The sequence below is a fragment of the Triturus cristatus genome, chromosome 2_2 (genome assembly GCF_964204655.1).
Source record: "Triturus cristatus chromosome 2_2, aTriCri1.1, whole genome shotgun sequence".
Lineage (NCBI taxonomy): Eukaryota > Metazoa > Chordata > Amphibia > Caudata > Salamandridae > Triturus > Triturus cristatus.
Genome location: NC_140582.1, coordinates 805,585,298 through 805,604,649, shown reverse-complemented (window position 1 = coordinate 805,604,649; position 19,352 = coordinate 805,585,298). Strand labels below are relative to the sequence as shown.

Below are 19,352 nucleotides of genomic sequence, written 5' to 3'. Positions count from 1 at the left end.
GACGTAGAGCAAGAAATTCCTTGCGCCGAGCATTTGTTGCATTGGAAATATCCTGAGATATGAAGATATTATGGCCTGACCAGATAAGACGGCGTTTAAGTCTTACAGCCTTCAAGACTTGCATAAGTTCTGTGAATTCCAAGAAAAGCATTATGATTCCACGTGGTTTGGTGACACTAGGAGGAGGACGCCCCAAACGGTGAGCTCTCTGTATATTGAGGGGGCTCGACGATGGTTGAAGATCGAGCAGTTCTGGAAGGAATTTCTGCAGAAAAGCCCCCATGTCAGGAACCTCAACATTCTCCGGAAGACCATAAAGGCGCAGATTGTTTCTACGATTGCGATTTTCAAGATCCTCTGTGTGGATTTTTAACTTATGGATTTCTTGTTCCAGTGTTGGGATCTTAGAGGTGATGTCTTGTAAGTCACTTACACGCTGTTCAAGTTCCACAACCTTTCCCTCCATGGCAATCCATCTCTCCTCAATTTGTTTTAACTTTTCGTTAGTCGTGGACATAAAGGGTTGAAGACCACGTACCTCATCTAGTATGGAGTCCAGGACTGGGTTTTGTGAGGAGAGAATAGGAGACGGTGGATCATTTTTATGTCTTTTTGGTTTTGTACCGGAGGAGGAAGAACGAACCGCATGGGTATCACTAGCCATTGTGACAAAGAATGCTCAGCGTTGGATAAAATTTGTCGCAAAAATATAATGAGAATATTTCGTATATTAATAAAATACGTATATTGTTATAGAACTCACCAAGCGTCACATAGTAGAATGAAAAAATAATTGAACAACAATTACGTCAAATCCTCCAAAAGAACATAGCAAAAAACATCTCAGCAGGCATATATTGAAGGAAAAATGCAGTTCCAGGTGAAGAAAATGCAATATAGAATCCGGACATAAATCGATGCACTGGCAGAAAAAAGACTTTGTCATGACATAAAAATGTGAGAAGCGCTGAGTAATGTTAGTGGTTAAGAAAAAGTCTTTGCAATTAGGTACTTTCTAATATGGGCTGCCATATCATCAACTTATGCAGGAGAACGCACTGAAATGATCTTTGCCTCCAACAGATCACATGCGAAACTTGGCATTGGTACATTAAACCAGGTGACATACCAAAAAGAAACTGGGGTGAGCACTTAGAACATATGATGCCCCCATTGTATTATCTTGGAGACGGTAGGCGAGGTTTGGCCATAACAGACTTGATGCAGCGGTCGGCGAAAGGAAAACGCGGGTGCCGCGATACAAAATGGCGGGCGCCCGCGAGTCACTGAGGTGAAAACACCGCCGCAGCGTATGAGGTCGTTTGCAGTGAAATGACGATTTAGAAGCGGTACTAAGACTCACCGCATCGTCACCCAACCATGCCCGCCTTCCAAAGACAGGAACAACGTCCGCACGAGGCTCTGTAAAGGGTAGAAGTCCCACGTCGCTGCGGAGCCTACACCGGGTCCGCCATTTCGCTTCGGCATCCAAGCCACGCCCCCTTCATCTAATATCTGACGCAACACCTTTGCAAGGCATGCTGTATTCAGCTATGTCCTTGCACAACGCTGATCATACCGACAGCACCTAAACACAAAGCCCTCCTCCCCCTCCCCAGCCCATGCCAAATGCATTTAGATTGCTCTTCCACCATCAATTACATATCTAAGTGAGCAAGCCAAAACAACCTAGACACATACATCCACTCCATATAAAAAACGCATAGGTAAAAGACGTTGTCATTTACGACGTCAATAGCTCTAACAATCACAAATGCGAGACGTATTGCATTGCAAATGCTTGTTCCACTGGTTGTTGCCCCCGGCTTCCAGATTCCCCTTTACTCCCTTGTGTGTTTCGGCTGGTCTTCAGTTGGACGCCATTAATGAGTCAAGACTAATACGGTAAAAGTACAGCCCAGCCTGCGGCCTGCAGCCCATCCAGCGCAGTCAGTGAGCAGGCTCAGCTGTAGCTAACAAGCTCAGCAGCCAGTGTTACGATGCTCTGAATTAAAAATATTATCCTAGAAGAATAATAAATACCTGTCAATGAGTGACAGGCACTCAGAGCAAGCCACGGTATGAATGGGCCAGCCGCCATGACTTCTCCGGCACCGGTCAGATCCAGGGACTCGTGTGGGTGGCATGACAGCCAGCTGCAGCACAGGCCACACAGTCAGCTGGGTGAGGTCCAGACTCGCTCGGCATGCCACATCAGTCTGAAGCCCGCCGGGTCTGGTATTGGGCACAGGACTGACTGCCTTGGCCAGGAGGGTCGGGTGACGTCAGGCCTGGTAGTGAGTAGTGACTCAGTGACAGCCGCGCCAAGGGCAGGAATTTCAATGCAGCCAGCACTGAGCAGGATAGTACGATAAATTGTAGCAGGCAGCATGCTATACACAAGATCATCATTAACTGTTTACGAGCCTGCTGGTGGCATTGCCAGGGCCGGCAAGTCTGCGGGGAGCAGCAGAGCCGGTGCACAGGTGTCACAGGCGCCAGAATGCGCGCTAGCAGCCGGCGTAGCCAGTTTCAGCGCTGGTATAGCAGAGTGAGACAGTGGCATTAAAATGCGTGACAATGCATTTCAGTACGGTGATGCGGAACACCACACTGAAATGCGTTAGTCACGCCTGATGCGTGATACATGGCAAGCCTGCGGGCTTGCAATTCTTACTCTAGAGAAACGTAAAGTCTTGTGTCTCAGCAGCCAGGGTAGGTGGTACCTGGCCAGGCTTTCATACCCTGTGCCCCTACCCTCTCTAGGATGATGAAGCCGCCGGGCACGTCTTGCTGGCTCTGGAAGCAGCGGGTGGATTAGCGGCAATCATGAGTGGCACATGGGCGAGCCTATGGCATCAACAGTAGACCCAGAGAACTCCTATCTCCATCAATTTTACAGAAAATTTCAAATAAAAATAAAAATGCGCGTTTGAAGATTCACTTGAGACGGCTGACGGCAAGAATGAATGGAGCAATCTTTTAATGTCCGCTCAGCCCAAACGAATCCTTTCACCCGCTATAACGTCACGAAAACGGTCATATTTTGAACTACATTTATCATTTATGTTTTCAAAACTTACTGATAGCAGAACTAGCGACGTACTCTGTCGTACAAGTAACTCCGAAGTCATTGTGACAACCTGTCTGGTGGCTTGCAAAAATACATCACCAGGCCTGGACAATGGAGGCGCGGGACATTGTTTTTTTATTTTTTATTAATAATTCAGAATCATTTGGAGTTGGATGGGAAAGTATTTCTGTGCACTGCCAGCGGCTCCTATCAAACAGAGCCCGGAAACAAATGAATAGCAGGGATAAAAGAAGAGGGGACGGAATGCAAAAGAACGGCAAGTCTCCAAAGATGAACAGTCTCCTGTTATAAATGTTATCAGAACCTGAAACTGAAACGAGCCAACGGCCATGGAGCTTCGCTGCATGCTTCCGAGAGCTGGTGACTTTATGAACTCACGCTCCAGACTTCATGGACACCTCTCCACAGGCAGCCGAGACTGAGCAGCCATGTCTCTCAGCTCCACTACTGCAACTAACAACACCTTTCAGCGAGTGATTACATTTATATAGCGCCTCTACAAAAAGAATTGTTTTTGGCGCTGCTCGTCAGTACAGGGAAGGGGATCAGCCTTAGTCTAAAGGGGTAGATTAATTAATTTCTGGAAATAGCCAGAGATGCGGCCGCCTGGAATAAGTGAGTATTTGAATCAACGTTCCTGCTGCCCAAACGCCAACATTCTTCCTTTGTTCCTGGCCGCTGTTGTACTTGGACCTGGTAGGAGGTTCCTTTTTTGAAAGAAGGTCTCATTTAGAGGTTTGGCATTTAATACGTTAACAAGATACTCGAGTAACACCGTTCAGACGTTGAAATACTAGAAGTCGTCTTTTGAGGCTAATACATTCCATACCTGGCAGCCAGCGCAGGCGTGTGCTTCTTTGGCTGAGCTGAGCCCAACACCTGAACCATCGGTATTCTATTGATAAGCCTCTGTGCATCCCACTGAGACAGTCTAGGGATCAATCGCTGCAAGCACAGTTACTTATTGCGCGAGGATCTTTTGCTATATATGGGAGAATCTGCCTCATTTCCCTATAGGAAGAAATAGTTTCTCATCGTTTCGTTGATCAGAGAGGCCAACAGCAGGGCCTAGTCTTGCATAATCCCATGCTTGTCCCTTCCTGCTGAGGAGTGCTCCCTTCCCCAAGAATGAGCAGAGGGTCACCAGGCTCTATGGGTGTGTGTTGAACTCCCAAGATAATGGCCTCAGCCTCAGCAGGGCGCTCTTCATCAAGAATCAGTCTGAACAAAGCAAAGAGTCCGTCTCATGACTTATCCTGCACATTAGTTGGAGAAAAATACAACTGGACATGTGTGGAACACTGCTGCAGGTTGGGGTCATAACTGTGAACCTTGATTGAGTGGGGTCGTATAAAAGTTAAATAGTTCTGGTGGAAAAGTAATCATTCTGGAACACCACACATTTTGATAACTATGCTTAGATCAAATTCACCTGGCAGTGAACATTACTTACCAGCAGTAGTGGCTGGCAGGGAATGAGGGTGGATGGGCGGGAAACAAAATAAATACAAATATATATATATCACTTACCTCTTCCGCCGGCCGCGTCCCTCCTCAGCTTCTCTGCAGTCCTGGAACCAGGAAGCACCCAGGCTCCCCTAAGCCAATCACAACGCTGCAGCGTTGTGATTACTCTGAGCTCCTCGGTTCGGCGCTCAGACAGAGACTGTGGGCATGTGCATTTTCCCCACCAGGCTGTGTAATGCAGCCTGGTGGGGAACATGTGCGCATGACTGTTCGGCTGGGCCAAGACGGCCAGCCAAGCAGTCAGGTGCACTTGGAGTGTGCAAATCAATCCTCCCATTGTGTCCCTAGCCCCGCCCTAACCAAGCCCCGGAAATGCAAAAAATAAAACGATAATAACTACGTTATTATCGTTTTATTTTGACTGCTCTAAGACCAGTGAGGTGACGTTTCTCCACCTTAGCCGAGGAGCCGCCCCTGCTTACAAACCTTTTGGTACTCTCATGCACTCTACTCGTGACAGTGGCCACATCGTGTGCAGCTTCAACCACTGTTTCCTATTTTTCAGTAATCATCTATAGCAGTTGAGATTCTTGCCCCTTGCTTTAACAATGGTTGACAATTTGATCAAAATGAACTCACAACTCATGATCAGCCGTGCTGAAGGATGCAGAGAGGTCCCATACCCCTCCTTCTCAATGTTGGAAATGTGCCCTTTCAACAAAGTTGCGCCAGAGTTATTGCCTTATTTCGTTGGATTGGTTTTTGTTGGGCTTAGAACTCTGTGCGCTCCCTGGTATATGGAACTACATGTACCCAGCACTTCTAAATGAAATACTACCAGTGGAATGCAGCACTCATTGTGTCACCCACTAACGTACCGCTGTAAAACATGTCTCAGTTCTGCCATTGAAATATCAGTGTGCTGTTGAAAACTGCAATTTCAACCTGGCAAAAAGAAAAACTTTTTCCAGGAGCTACCCCTTCCTTTTTAATACTAATATGTCACCCTTAAGATAAGCCTTGAAGGCCCATAGGGTCATGCATATTTAATGTTTTATGTGTCCTGGCAGTACTAAATCTCCAAATTCATTTTTCACTGTGACAAGACCGGCCACCCACAACCAACACTGATTTGCCCTACTGTATTTAATAAGGCTAAATTCCATTTTTTAGCAGCTAGAAACAAATTTTAAAGGCTTATTTTAATAGTAATTCAAAATCTAATTTAATTGTAACGTTGGATTTTATATTATTATTTTGGAAATGACACTTTAGAAAGCTATTATTTTCCTGACTAAACCTGAAAGGCTTTACTGCCAGTGTTGAGTGTCATCTGGCCCCTGATGGCTCTCCTGGAATGTTATGTGTATTGCTCCCAGAGAATGGATACAGGGCCTTGGGTGTGGGAGGTGTCTTCCTCTCCTGAGCAGGATGCCAGATCCTGAGCAGGATGCCTGGAGCCTGTACCCAGATCTTCCCTGAGCTTTAAAGGATATAGCCTGGGGCCTGTACCCAGGCCCCTCCTGACTTCAAAGGATGCCTGTCTTGTCACTTGCAGCACACACCTGTGCCTGCCTGACCTTTGTTTCTTCAGCCAGCCTAGCCCCAAACCCAGTGGGAGGGAAGGACTAGTTTGGGGTGTAGACAAAGGATTGTCCTCCATCCACAGGCTGAGACCCGGCATAAAAGGGGCATCCCCAGAACCTCTCAGCAACATTTCCCGGGGCTCTGAAGGCTCGGAGGAAGTATTGTACTGCTGTCTGTATCCTGAAGGAAGACTGGACGTGCTTACCTTGAACCCAGACCCCCAGAAGGGACTCCAAGTGTCAGTTGGCTGATCTTCTTTTGAGCTACAGGGACAAAACAAGATTCCAGAGGCCTTTCCATTTAACTGCCCAGCTGATCAGTACCAAGTGGGGCTGCCTTGCTGCTGGCTTCTGTTGGAGTGAGTCCTAACCCACAAGTGGTGCCCCCTAGGTCCCAGACCCCTGATGGTGTTAAAGTGTTCTCTTCCTATCCCCAAACTGTAACAATAGGAACTTGGAAACTTTTTGCTACCTTTCTGCCTGGAGAACAATCGAAGACCTGGAACAGCGTTGAAGCCCCAGCCACCAACGTCGATTTGCTGGTCAGCCTCAGCTTGCTGGTTTACCTTACTGAAGGAGATTCGACTTCCAGAAAAGTCACCAACAGTATTCTGGTCACTTACTTTGCCTGCTCCGAGATTTCCCACCTCGTCGATGACTGCACCAGGACTCCATCCTTCAGCAGCCTGCCGTTGTCAAACCGAACTTCGGATCCTGCTTACCCCACCGAAGACTCATCGATGACACTTTTTCTCCATAAAAGTTTCTCCAGTTCCACCAATTGGATTTTTGTTGTTTTGTGTCTTGTATTATTTATTAAAATATTCTCTATTTTTTAAAATAGGTTTTGGATTTTTCTTGTGTTGTGTTTTCACTTTATTACTGTTTGAGTTCTGCAAAAATACTTTACACACTGCCTCTAAGTTAAGCCTGACCGGTCAACGTGCACATTGCGCATGTATCTTAAGGGACTAGAGACTGTGCAGTTTGAGAAAGTGATTTTTTTTTATTACTGTCTGTATAGTAATGTACTTAATGTAAGTGGTCCACAGCTGGGTATGTGTGCTGAAGAGAGGTAAAGCAATGCCCCCAGTTTACCCTGCAGGATAATGAACAGCTAGTTAGCTCATCCATTGCATGAGATGAAATAATGCGTTATGGATCATCGTACAAGGTTGTATTACTGAGCTGTATAAGGACAATACAATGTTTGTTATGTGTTTTAACATTCAATAAAATATAATTAAAAAGGCCTGATTGCTTTGTTAAGATGGTTAAGCACAGTTTTAATGTGTTAACATTTGTGGTTCACCCTGATAAGGATTGTGATTAGTATTTAAAGTGGATTTTCACTCCTTCAACAATTCATTCATTTCTTACACTCCAGTATATCCTCACATCACATTGGAGGTTTAGCAATTGCCATTTGCATGCAAGCATTTTGACCAAATCCTCACAGTACAAAATGCTTATTGTAAAAGACATAAATGTGATTGGTGTCCATGTGCTATAGAACGAAAGTGCATATCCATTTCTCCACTACACTTGTTGTTACTGGTATCCCTGCAGGAAGCTAAAATTTGCCTAATCCTGCGGATCCAGATCGCTCTATGTTTTAACTATGCCATAGTCTTGGCTGACTCTAATGCAGGTTGACATAAGCCCTCTCCTAAAATGTTAGGCCATGAAAAATATCCATCAATAATGGTGGCAATAAAAAAAGTACGATACAACTGTGCAGGTCTGACAACAAGCTTATGCAGATAAAGTAAATGTACTATCCGCAACTATAGCTAAAACAAGTGCACTAAAATCCCTACAGTGAAAATCCTGCCTCCACTCCATCTCTTCTTGTTCTCAACCCAGAAGGACATCAACTGAGTTTTTTGCACACATGGCAGGCATTTCTTAAGTGTTGTACATTGGTTGTTGTATAAACCCAACCCGATTCCCAAAAAAGCATATGAACATATCATAAACAAAGTAGATGAAGATGTGGAAAAGTCACTAAAGGGAAAGGTAAAGAAAAGTAACATCTGACCGAGAGTAAAAGCAGCTTCTCAAAACCAATGCACTCCCCTTTTCAGTGAATACCTCTCCCACATAAACTAATGGTGCTATACAAAAAATCGCAAATAAATATGTAAACAAAAAAGAGGAGATAACCAGTCTTTGCAAAGATGTAAAAAAGAACAATTATCCACAGTCTGTTTGATCATACAAATAATGCATATTAGGTCATAACGGCCTATTACAACACAGTAACACAATCGTGTTAGGAGAGGGTAGCAGCGACTTGCTGTTGGGGGAGCTTGCATTGGAATGGTTGTGCGGGGTGGAAATGTGGAGATGGACACAGGTGGCAACATTTCTAAAAGGGGATCTAGATATTTAAGTGGCGTGTTTGGCACAAACGGCAGAATTAACTACCCGGAAAATCCTTCTGCAGCCATGAGATAAAGAGGCTTCTCCTCCAAAGAGAGCGGTGCGCCCGGCTGCCTTTCTTCTGCGCTCACTTTCAATGAATTTATGCAAATGGGCAGTGCCTTTGAGGTCATCGTGATGAGTTACTCGCTACTCATATGCCCGCATAAACCCTGTTGTGCAGTTCACACTAAGGGGCTTATTTACAAGCCCCTTGCGCCGCCCGTACGTCACTTTTTCCCATGTTAAAAGTGACGCACGGGCGGCGCAAGGGGCTTGTAAATAAGCCCCTAAGTTCGCTTTATGTCAGCATTTTTAAAACCCCAATACTCCATTCTTACATTTTATTGGATACTGACAGAGTCTCAGAACATGACGAAGCAAACACAAGGCAGGACATCGTGATGCAATGCAACGCTCCCAAACATATACTTAACAAAGCCTGCAAGGGGATGAGAGGGAAATACGAGAGGTGCACTGCTTTCCTCTGCAGGCCTGGAGTTTGCGGAGATAAGAGAAACAAACACCATCCAGGGTTCCGCGAGGGTCCGTGTTTTCCTGACGTGAATATCACGTTGCATTTCTGTGGGATTCTAGTATCTCAAAGTGATGTGCTGTGAAGCGGCGGCAGGGTGGCCTGTTGACTATTACACCTGAAATGAAAAACACAAACAAACCAATACATGAACGATCACCGCCATTGAACAATTTCTTCACATAGAGGCAACACCAGTGCCCTTTTGTTTCACACTCCAGAGTAGAGACACCCCCACACGTTTAATCTCTCCCAGCATTAAGCTATCCTTAAATGAAAGTACAAAACCTCAAAGTGTAAGAGATTGCAATCATCGATATACCCGAAAAGAAGTTACAGGCACCATATTATGCAGTCAACATAGACAAGGTACATATATTTAAAATATATGCCACATTTTTATATTTTTTAAACACTGCAAATTTGATCTGGTGTGTGGCTCCTATTTTTAGGGGGATTTCACCCATTCCCTTTCCTAAATCGTGCAAATATTTGACTTAAAATTTTTTTCAAAATCCTTCAATTGTTTTTTTGTCTCATGCTCTATGAGAGAATCTTCCAACCTGACTAGCTTAGAAAATTAACCGAAACCTGCCTTTGTTTCTTTCGAGTTAGCTGTTTTATCTGCATCTCCCTATGCAAGTGTATTTCAGCATGAGTTTTCTGGATGCTGTCTTTCAATAATCCGATGATAAACATGTTTGCATCTGATCTATGAATTGATTATTCTAGAATATTCATAAAAATATATCATTATGTCTTGCTGTTTGAACCCCAAGCTCTATATAAGTTTATCATGTTCTGTTAATGTCTTTAATTATTCTCCAGGTATTAATCATAGCCCGAATTGGTTTTGACACCATTCTAAGAGTTCAGGTATATATTTTATGTTGTTAATATGCAGGATAGTTTATCATCTTGTTGTTCTAATCTCGTCCCTTATTTTCTATGTTCCTTATTTCAGTTAGAGGCTCTGTGAATTGACGTATGTGACTTTCTCTTTTTCCTCATTACCCTTTCCTCTTCATCTTATTTTACGACTCCTACATCCAAGTCTTCCACCATTGAAAAAGGTGAAAGGATTATCCTGCATTTGATCCATTCTGTATGTCAACGAAAGGGTAGCCATGCTAATAAGGCTCTTATCTCTCGCTTTGGGACAGCCTCCAGTATTTACCAAAATTATCAATTGATACCCGCCAACTGTTTACTAAACCTATTCCAAAATCAGAATCACCTTTTTTCCGGAGGTGAAGTGAATCCCTCTATCATTGTATGAATGAGATATACCTGAATATACTACATCAGTCATTGTAACATTTTGCAGGTAGATATACATCTTCCATATATAGTTACAATAGAATGTATAAAGTGGCGCAATGCTTTTGGTGGTGTCATTATTGTTAAAGATTCTAATTGATGGAGGCCAAAGCATGTAAATTAGAAAAAGGTTCTATTTTTACACATTGAACTATGGCAATTATTCGTGATTTGATTCTAAGCCAAAAATAAATGCCTGAAAGTATAGAATGTGTTGAACATGTCCCAGTACGTATGTCGACCCATGCAGCTGTCCATTAGGGTTCAGAAATGGAAAATAAGATACAAGAGAAAATAGGTGACTCTACAGAGAAAACTATTGTTTGATAAGGAAATGATAGCCTCACTTAGATTGAAGACTGAACATTTGATTTAAATTCTTCCCAAATCCACACAGTTTAAGATGTAGGAATGCTACAAAATATATCCATTAGAGAGCCAAAAATAATGTTGCTGAAAAGAGATGCATTGGCTGCATTATACAGGAGTAATAAGAGATGCTCCATAAAGCAAATGTTTTGAAACAGGAAGCCTCAGCAGTAGAGACAGGCACCTGGAAGATGATGGCACAAGAACATAGCTCCGCCTGGCTCACCTCACAGGACCTCAATGTAGGCACAGCAATAGCCTGACAGACCACTGCTCACCCAGCAGAGACCAGGAACAGGGGGCCTAGAGTCAGAAGAGAGTCTCAAGGATGAATGTCAGCAGGAGAACGCCTCCACTCTGCAGCATGGGCCAGCATCTAAGCGGGGCAGGTCCGCAATGGCCATCAGAGGGTGACATGGAAGTCAATAGCGCATGGGCGCCTCACAAAAGAGTTGGTGGAACTGCACACTGTTTCAAGAGTGTGGTTGTGCTCACAACCCAGCACCACCACTCTGATGCCAAGGAAGAAGGAAGAGAAACGCCTCACAGCAATGCTCAAACTAGCAGCACAGAGACACTAAATTTGAAAGAGGGCCGCAGGGGACATCTTGGGTTGGTTGTCTGTCCTAAAAAAAGTCCAATCCTGCTCCATTTATCAGAGATTTAGGGATCGGGCCATCAATCCATTTCTTTTGCCAAAGAGCTCAGATACTGTAAATATACGCCCATCCCCAAAAAACTGCCATACTAGTTCTCCTCCTTATGGATTGTCTTTCATTCTTAGGCAAATTTTTTTTTTTTTTTTTTTTAAATTCTTTTTATTTGCATTTTCAACAACAAGACAAACACAACTCACTGCAGTGTAAGTATAAAATGAGATTGACAGCACAGCTCCCCACCAAAACAACAGTATCAATATCACACCAGGGTGCCAACTCGTCATTTCACAGTAAGTCCCGCACGGTCCTCCCACCCCCGCCCACACCCAGCCCGCATTGTTCCCACAGCACAGTCGATGACCTCAGCACCTCAGTATGTAACTGATCGTCGGCCCCCTCTGGCTCCCATCAATAAGAAGCACTGTTTCATATCGCTTGAACCGTAGTGTGAGTCAACCAGTGTGTGAATGGTTCCCATATGTCCTTCGGCCGCGAGCGCGCTGGTAAGAGCTCCCCGTATAGTGCGAGTTGCGTCTGGCAGTGCACCACGCTTTTAATCCACTCCCTAATGTAAGGCGATGTGACAGCTCCCCAGTGCATCGCAACCTGTCGTTTGGCGAGCAGGATTAGCATGGCCGGCAGTTTACGGTGTTTAGGCTTGACCATGTGTAAAATCCCTAGTAATGTAGTCTGTGGAGTGCAGGGGATCTGTAGGTCGGTAATTGCATTCACCAGCTCCATCACCCTTACCCAGAATGAGGCCAATGTGGGACATTCCCATGCCATATGTAAAAACGTAGCTCCGCGTGCGTCACAGCGCCAGCAGTTGTCTGCATCCCGCAAGCCCATGCGATGTAGCCGACTAGGCGTGCGGTAGATCATGTGTATGTATTTAAAATGTATCAGTCGGAGACGATAATTAGGGGAAAGGGTCTCAAGCAGTCTACAGCACATATCCCAGTGGTCATCAGTGAGTTCGGTGCCCAATTCCGTATCCCACATGCAGCGCGCCGCCGGAACCACAACCGGACAAGTGCTTTGCATGCAGCTGTACAATCGGGACACAAGTTTACGCCCCGACTCCACCTTGAGCACATTCTCTAAGGCCAGCAAGTCCGGCGGCGGCGCGGGAAATGTAGGAAATAGCTTCTGACATGTATGTCGCAGCTGATAATAGAGCAGTGTATCAAGCATCGTTGGTGCCTCTGCACCGCACAATTGTTCCAGCGTGATGAAAGTGTCGCCCGGGAAGAGGTCCCCCCCCGTCCGAAGGCCGCGTGATGCCGCGCGTTCCCCAGTTTTCATGTGCTGCAGCGGGGGCCACATAGGGTTCCCGCGCAGTGGCACCGATCCGGCATAGAGATGGTCCAACTTAGCTCGCCGACGCAGCCCATCCCAGGCCCATTTAAGCACGTGTACAGTATCAATGTCTGTGCATATCCTCTTGTGCGGTGCGTATAGGGCCGTGCTGAGCGGCAGTGGGGCAGCCCTATCCATCTCTATGGCCACATGTGGCTGGAAGGGCGTAGGGTGCACCCAGTAGTGCAAGAACTGTGCCTGTGCGCAGTAAGCATATAGCGTGAAATCCAGTGCTGCCAGACCACCTTGCCTCTACGGGAGAGTGAGGGTCTCCCAGGCCACTCTCGGCTGCCCGCCACCCCACGCCAATTCTATCATCCGCGAACGCGCTTGGTTCAGGAAATGCGCAGTCAGAGGCATCGGGATGTTAACGAATAGATACAGTAGCTTGGGTAGGAACACCATTTTTGCCACCGCTATGCGCCCTGCCAGCGAAAGGGGCAAGTGTTTCCAGCGGCCAACCTTTTCCTCTATCCACGTAAGGGCACGTCCATAGTTTTCTGTCCACAATTCCTGCATGTCCGTACTAATCCATATCCCCAGATATCGCACGGGGCCAGTCGCCCATTTCAACGGGCAGTCCGGAGTGAAGCGGGACGTCTCAGTCGTCAGGGGCAAAATGACCGACTTCTCCCAGTTTATAGTCACCCCGGACAGCCGGCCATAGTTCATCAACTCTCCTGTCATGGGGGAGAGATTTTCATGAGGATCGACCACATATAGTGTTATGTCGTCCGCGTACATAGAAACGGTCAGAGCCCGGGAAGAGAACCCAATGCCTAATACGGGACGCCAATGGTTCGGTGGCAATCGCAAACAGCAGGGGCGACAGGGGGCAGCCCTGTCTAGTACCCCTGCTAATGGCAAAGGGCTCGGATATAAGCCCGTTCACTCGTACTCGGGCAGTGATGGTAGTGTAGAGTAATCTAATATAACGAATAAAGGCCTCAGTCAATCCCAGGCGCTGAAGTAAAGGAAACAGGAGTCCCCACTCCAGAGAGTCGAACGCTTTCGTGGCGTCCAGTAGCACCACTGCGGCCTTTACGTGTGGGGCCAAATAGTGCAACACCCCAAAGAGAGTTCGAAGGTTATGAGACGTGGAGCGGCCCGGCACAAATCCCGATTGATCTGGGCGTATCATGAGGGGCAGTACTGGCTGTAGTCGCGTCGCGAGCATTTTGGCGAAGATTTTCGCATCAGTGTTGATTAAGGATAGTGGCCTATATGAGTCGCATTTCTGGGCATCTTTATCCGGCTTTAAAAGTGCGATTACGATGGCCTCTCTCATTGACGCTGGGAGCATGCCCGCCTCCACAGACTCCGCATAGACGGCCAACAGCCTGGGGGCCAGGAGTTCAGCGTATTCCTTATAAAACTGCGCCGGCAGGCCATCCGGTCCTGGTGCCTTTCCGGCTGCCAAGGAGCCTATTGCGTCCTTTACATCGTCCACTTCAAAGGGTCGATCGAAATATCCCTTTTGGTGCGCAGTGAACCAGATCAGCTGCACCGTGTCCAGGTATTCAGACAAGTCCTCCAGTGGAGGACCTCCCCTTGATCGGTACAAGTCTTTATAGAACGTCCGAAATGTGTCCAGGATTTCTGGAGGAGTGTAGACAGGATGACCGTGCGGCGTCTCGACTGATGGGATGTAAGAGGAAGTCCTTTGCGAACGCAACAGATTGGCGAGCGTTTTGCCCGGGCGATCTCCCTCACCATAGCGGCGGGCCGACACATGTTTAGTTAGGAATTTGAGTTCCCTATTCGCCTCAGTCTGGTATGCCGTAAGGGTAGTGCGCGTATCCGCCAGCGTTGCCGCCGAGGGGTCAGAGCAGTACTGCACCTCCAGAGCATGCAGTCGATCCTCCAGCCCCCTAAGCGTGTTTCGTATGGCCTTCAGCACTCTGGCTTGTCCCGCAATGCAGTGGCCTCTTATAACCACCTTGAAGGCGTCCCACAGGGTGCCCACCGATGATACCGAGTTTGTGTTAAGATCGAAATAGTCGAGGATGTGCTGATGTATTTCTTCACGAAATACCTGATCTAACAATGCCTGCGGCGGCAATCTCCAGGCGAAGGGAGTAACATACGGCTGGGGGACTCGCAACAGCAGCTCAACCGGGGAGTGGTCGGAGAGGGTGCGCGCTCTGTGAGAAACTTCCGCTACCCAGGCATGTATATACGGGGTCAACAGCCAAAAATCCAGTCTGGACCAGGCCTTCCTGTGTGGGGTGAAGCAAGTTCCCTCTCGCGACGCGGGGTGCAGTATCCGCCACGAGTCTAGCAAATTGTAGTCTTCCATAAGACCTCGGAGAGTGCCCGCCGCATGTGGGTGATGTGTGCGAGCAGCCCCTTCTCTATCTAGCTCCAACGAAAGGACCACATTAAAATCTCCGCCCCAAATATACGCCCCTACGCCCATGGATTGCGCCTTAAGCCACACTTGCCGGAAGAAACCTGGGTCGTCGGAGTTGGGGCCATAAGTATTGATGAGTATGACCTGCAGGTGAAATAATTTCCCCAACAGTATTATGTATCTCCCCTCGGAGTCGGCGTGCACCTTCAGTGTCTGCCAGGGCAGGCCCCTCCGAATCAAAATGGCCACTCCCCAGCAATAGCTAGAATAGCCGGAAGTGTGTACCTCGCCCCATCTGGTATGCCTAAGCTTCTCCCCGGCTCCCTGCATTAGGTGGGTCTCCTGTAGGAAACAGATGTCTATATGGTGTCTGGCCAAGTGTGCATGAGTCAGTCGGATCTTGCGGTGGTCATTTAGACCGCGAATGTTCCATGTCAGGCAGCGCAGCGCGGTCAGAGATGTGTATTTGCATGTGTCCTACGCAGCGGTGTGTCTATTCGCGGTACAAGAGGTGGGGCGTGCGGTGAGATTCTTAGCGTACCATGTCTAGCACCCAATAGCAATGTGGGCATGGCAGGGAACAACGCCGCTCTATCAATAAGTTGTGGAAGCGAATGCTGCAGTACATCAACACAAACCAACAAAAAATATACCCCCCCTCCTCCCACTCCAACCCCCCAATCAGGTTGAGATTCAGAACCCCCCCTCAAACAAACCCAACAAAAACTTTCCTGTGACAGTAGCATGGGAATCATCCCGTTGAGGGCGTGGGGTCACCGGCACACTCCCCCGTCTGTAAGTGACAGGGTGGCCGAACATTTCCGCCTTCTACATTTCACAATCAGGCTAGGGTCAGCAGGACATGCCCCGCGTAGCATCCATCACAACATTGGTACACGACCACAAAGCGATATCAGAGTCCGCCCCACGGCCAGCCATCCCCGTCAGCCCAGGTCCGCGTCCATTGCCAACTCCAGGCCTCAGGCCAACACTGGGAATGAAAATGGCGTATGCTGAACTTAGAATCCGCAGGGCGGCAAACAGCACTGCGAATGGCCATAGTCCTCGTATCTGCACGCTTGACTATTCAATGTCACTTAGCTGGCCAGACGGGGGGGTCCCCCGGCAATCGCGCAGTTCCCGATGCGATCGTTCTGTCTGTCGTGCAAATTTTAGCGCCTCCTTCGCCTCCGTGAAGATCACCGGCTTCCCCTTGATCTGAACCCTCAGCTTGGCAGGGTACAGCATGGCATACTTGGTCCCCACTTTTTGGAAGATCTTTTTGGCCGGCAGGAACTCGCGCCGTGCAGACTGCACAGCTTGCGTAAAGTCAGGGTATAAGGAGATAGCCATGTTTTGGAAGGTTAATTCGCCTTTTTCACGGGATAACCTCAAGATCGTATCTCTGTCTCTGTAATTCAGAACTCGGGCCAGAATCGGGCGAGGTGGCGCTCCCGGCACTGGGCGCGGGCCCAGCGTACGATGCGCGCGTTCGACCAGGAACATGGCCGACAGGTCCGTCCCAAACAATTCACGAAACATACCTTCCACGAAGTGCTCCATATTGCCAATATTGGTGGATTCCGCAATCCCAATAATGCGTATGTTATTTCTGCGGGAGCGGGCTTCCAAATCCTCGTTGCGCCCACGTATTACTTCCAGGACCTTGTCCATGCGCAACAGTTGTTCTCGAGTGTCGCTTTGTCCTTCCTCACATTCCGCAATCCGCGTCTCCGCTGCCGCCAGTCGCTCCTCGTGTTGATCAACTCTGTGGGACATGCCGTCGATACGCTGTGCCATGGAGTCCAATTTAGTGTCTATTTCTTTGAGGCAGCCCTTGAGGTCACGAAACATACTCCTGACGTCGTCCTCTGGCGTGGGCTCCATCTGTGTTTCAGGGACCACTGTCTGAAACATTCGTGTCCTCTCAGCACTCCGGTCAGTGCGTCGTTCAAAGTGCAGCTTCTGCTGCTTGGCATCCGACTTCCCCATGATGGTTCCGGGGAGACACCTCGGGGGGGGGCACTGGGGGGGGTGGGGGGGGCACCTATTGGCCACTTCTGTGTGTCGCCCTCGCTCAGATCGGTGTGGCTGGCACGTGTCCGAGTTCTCGCCCGGCGCGGGCCGCCCCCACAGCCCCCCGCCGTGAAGAGAATCTCGTGCAAGCCAGTCAAGCCCAGCGATTCACCAGCACGCACTATCCGTAGGCCTTTGGCGGCGTCCTCGCCCTAGCTGTAGGCACAGCGGCAGCGCAGTATCAGGATAGACACTCTGGGCAGGGCACTCCAATCTGGCACCGCAGTCACCGCGCTGTAACACCTGTCCTCAATCTTCTGCTCCCCAGGATATTCACAGTTGCAGGCACGCAGTCAGGTGCTATATATATGCAGATCGGTGCACTCCTCCAGGGCCCAGCAGTCATTCCTCCCCATGGTGGCGTGTATGGCAGCGAGCACAGTGCGCCAGGGCGCTCTTCCTCACTCTCAGGGCCTCAGCAGCACGCAGCGCACTTCACCACCCGCCTCACCTCCGCTAGTGCTTGCCTGCAGGCTGACGGTCAGTCGGATGGTCCGCTTCAGCGACCTCGCCACACACGGCGGGCCAGTCCCGCTCCTGCGCTTCTTCTGGGCTGCGTAGCTCCGCGCGCCGGGTCACAGGCCCGCAACCGGGGACTTGAGTACTTCCTCTGGCCGCCCAGGGAGACGGGCGCAGGCCGCCGATGCAGCGAAGGTCACAGCGTCCGATCGCCGCCGCCGATTTCAGTCGCGATGGCTTCCTCCGGAGCCGCAGCGCGTAGGCACTCCCCGCCGCAGATTTATTGCTCAGATACGAAGGCTTTAGGCGGATTGGTGTCCGGATTGTGTGTTCGGCCGGCGGAGCCCCGTTACTCGGCGGCCATCTTGCGGCTCGGCTCGGCCACGCCCATTCTTAGGCAAACTTAAGACAACCTGCTCATTAGAAGACTTTGTGAAAAGCCGGAACCCCTTCAGCTGGTACCTTGGGAACCCTCCTAAGTACATAGTTCTGCTGTAAAAAGTTGCTTTATCTCATGGGTATTGTCCAGATCCCATAGATACCTGGAACATGAATTTGGGGAAGCTAGGGTCCTATCCTTAACTAAGACCTTCATCTCTTTGAAGTTTGAACATTATACTGATATCTGCACCAATAAAAGCAAGCTATTTGGCGACGGCTTGGACGGCACTACAAGTCAGCAGAAGATGGAGCCTCAGACCCCATAACACACAATACATCCAAGTCAGCATGACAGCTCCTATTTACAGAGTCAGTCACCTGCAAATTCCCTTAACTTACTCCAGAACAAAGCACAATACCTCAAGACACGCTTCGTGTCACCATCCTAAGTGAAGTAGCGGCACTACACATGTCCCTGGTCAAAATAGAAGACAATACCAAGAAGACATCAGCTGATATTCTCTACGTCACATCAGACATTGCCTTGTTCCAAGCTTGTCTGCAGGAGGTGGAAAAGAGACTCATACTGGTGAAAAGGAAGGTTGCTCCCTCGATTACCCGGGAACAAGATCATTGGTTCATGCACATGATAATCACTGAATTGAAAGATGGGAATTGACAGGATAAGTTTCCCATTTCCAGAATCCCTGAGCAATTAGAAAGCAGGGACATGATATCATTCCTCACCCATTTGATACCTGCACTTACAAATCTACATTTTAAAATCCCCACCAGAACTGCAACAAGTACATAGACTGTGATTCCGATGGCAGAATAATAGAGAGGGTCCGCACCAAGTAATCACCAGCTTCCTCCAATATCACCATACATACATGATAATAGCAGAGGCAAAAATCTGAGGTTCTTTTACATATGGCGAACATTGAATCTCAGTCTCTCAAGACTTTCCCCAAGACACTGAACAAAAACGTAAACAATTCTTGGCATTGAGACCATAAATGGTTGCCACGATGTTTGTGTGGAACACTTCCCTGGACTTGAAATGTCTTCCCTGGAGTAACTTGGGAGGTGTGTAACTCCCACTGCAGACCTTTAAAGGAGCGAGGAAGGAGATGATGTAGGTCATACATTTTTGCTAAGACACTTTAACCAATCGTTTCAGGATTAAGGGCCTCTAAATTGGAAACACAGGACTTGCTGCCCCCTCCCAACCATCTCCCATTATTAAACTATTTGAATAATGGCCTGT

The 19,352-nt window shown here is 48.1% G+C and overlaps 1 protein-coding gene across 3 annotated transcripts in view; it reads right to left on the bottom strand.

The window, feature by feature from the left end:
* Positions 1 to 8,360: 8,360 nt before the first annotated feature.
* The window catches only part of LOC146862804 (uncharacterized), a 377,330-nt gene continuing 366,338 nt past the window's right edge, over positions 8,361 to 19,352 (bottom strand). For 2 of the 3 annotated variants that reach the window (XM_085643300.1, XM_085643301.1), the window contains exon 13: positions 8,361 to 9,224. The gene's annotated coding sequence lies outside the window, so the exon portion shown is untranslated. The remainder of the gene's footprint in view (positions 9,225 to 19,352) is intronic. The other variant, XM_085643302.1, reaches the window with a different exon arrangement.